The sequence below is a fragment of the Phodopus roborovskii genome, unplaced genomic scaffold, assembly GCF_943737965.1.
Source record: "Phodopus roborovskii unplaced genomic scaffold, PHOROB, whole genome shotgun sequence".
Taxonomy (NCBI): domain Eukaryota; kingdom Metazoa; phylum Chordata; class Mammalia; order Rodentia; family Cricetidae; genus Phodopus; species Phodopus roborovskii.
This window is the reverse complement of record NW_026126629.1, coordinates 13,548,713-13,551,129: the sequence shown is the minus strand read 5'-3', so window position 1 is coordinate 13,551,129 and position 2,417 is coordinate 13,548,713. Positions and strand designations below refer to the sequence as shown.

At 38.6% G+C, this 2,417-nt stretch overlaps 1 pseudogene; it reads left to right on the top strand.

The window, feature by feature from the left end:
* Positions 1–1,133: 1,133 nt before the first annotated feature.
* On the top strand, positions 1,134–1,943 carry LOC127238295 (protein SET-like; annotated as a pseudogene).
* Positions 1,944–2,417: the final 474 nt, after the last annotated feature.

Genomic DNA, 2,417 nt, shown 5'->3' with positions numbered 1-2,417 from the left:
TGGTCAGTTATAAGTCTAACTTTCATAACCATCTTATCTAGATGTAGAAAACACCTGTGTGAGAAAGACCCAGAGGCAATCCATCTGGAGGATGTGAAAAAAACAAAAAACAACAACAAACACCTCACTCACAGGCAACACAGAACACCCATGAAAACCCAGTGTCTTCATGGTATTTGTCAATTCTACTCTTTGACATCTCACTTCTCTAAACTCCTAAATCCCACACACATGTGTATTTAAATTAAACTGACTTAGATAGAGTCTGTTTTACTCACAAGTCAGTCTTGTCTATATGGAGATAAAGAAAAGGAGAACAGAGAAAATCCAGAGGAACTGTACATTTGCACATTACATTATGTGTGTGTATTGTGTGTGTGTGTGTGTGTGTGTGTGTGTGTGTGTGTGTGTGTGTGTAGTATAAAGGTAAACTGAGAATCACAATAAATTTTAGGTGAGCTTCTCAACTAAGTTTTGAGATAGTAATTATTATCCACAATTACTTGGTATTGCCAGTGCTTATCAGTGACAGAGTGAAAACCAATTGACAGTTTTAACTCTGACACCATTTCAGACAACTACATCTTGAGGGTATTAAAAATGGGACTGCCATGTTCAGGAATCTGTGCCATCGGACTGTCATGTGATCAGTGTGTTAGATAGACATGAGATACGAGTACCAAAATGACAATACAGGTGACTCTTCACTAAGTTAGCAACTGAACAGTGGCTTCTTTAGAATAGAGCCCAACTAAGAAAGAAATGTCCCTAAATTAAGTTAGAGGAAACACACTTCAATTCACACTTTTCTTCAACTTGAACAGATCTGAAAAATTCCTTAGGTCTATTTCTCTGGACTTGTGTTCATACAATTAGAATAGATATATTTGAACAGGCATAAAATTAGTAATTTTTGTTCATTCAACAAAACTGATTGAAAGCCTATAGATAACAATAATTAATGGTATATTTAAAAAATCCAAGAAAAAGTTTTAAGCTTCTTCATTATAGCAGCTGACTTAAACATCTCACACCTGAGGCCACCTCAACTCCTGAGAATTTCTTCCCATGGTGACCATGAGTGTGGAAGTGAAGGACTCTGGTCTCTGGCTTCTAGACAGCCCTGATGTTCCATGGCCCTAAACTGCCAATCTACACTCCTGCCTCATCCCAAGAAACCCAGTTACACTCCTGCCCAAAAGCTGGAAGCCCCATTGGCCTCTCCTGGCCTGTTAAGGGTAGAAAAAGCAGCAAGAAGCAAGTGAACATATTGACAAAGTACAAAATAGGATAAAGTTAACGAATAAGCCAATGAGAAAAATTTGAAAGTAGAACAGAATTTATTGTCAAAATCCCACAGTTTGGTCTAAAAACACCTGTCAACCATTCACAAGTATCTGCACGGCTCGGGGCAGAGGATAAAGTGGCTCTGTAGTATTTGGCCAGAGCTGAACAGACAGAATTTGAAGACACAAAATCAAGTTACAGAATGAATTTTTATTTTGATGAAAGCTGTTACTTGGAAAACAAAGTTCTCTGCAAAGAATTTCATCTGAAGGACAGTGGCAAGCCATCTTCAGGGTCCACTGAAATCCACCGGAAACCTGCAGAAGATTTGACAAACCCTCAAGTCTAATGCAGAATGAGGCCAGAAGGAAGAGGTGGTGGAGGACCCAAAAACCTTCTATCCCTGGTTTACTGACCACTCTGACACATGTGCCCATGAGGGAAGGCCAGTAAAGACAGTGTGGCACACCCCCTGAGCACAGTTTGGTTCCTGATATGGATGACGATGAAGAAGAATGGGAAGATGAGGCTGATGATGACAAGAAAAAGAAGAGGAAGAGCTGGTAGATACTGGTGGAGAAGAGGATGATGCTGAAGAAGATGAAGATGATAATGAAGTGGAGGAAGGAGAGACGGATGAAAGTGAGGATAACTAGCATGGAACACTGATGGATTATGATCCTCATTTACTATTTTCTTTTTAGTTTTTAATTTTCTTCAGTCCATGGGAGCAAGTTGCCATCATTTCACCCTCCTTCCCTCTTATGCTCAGTCAGCCTCTTTTTAGTTCTCTCTCATCTCAACATCATGACTCTCTACTTATTTAGGGACAAACACCCTGAGAGAAAATACAATTGGAAAGGATTTTCTTTAATGTGTTCACTATAAAGTGAGGATAAAGGATTGAGAAGATACACATGCTTGGTCTTATTTAAACATTGCCCCTATGTACACACATACTAAAGCATTATATGATTCCCAGCAATATGTTCAATTTATGTGCAAGTTTAAAAAAAATAAAACACTTCAGACTTCCTGAATGCCTACTAAATTAGAGCAGATGGCTAAACAACAACAACAATAACAAAAGTTTCATTAGTGTAAAGTATTGAGGCTTAAAAAGGAAAGTA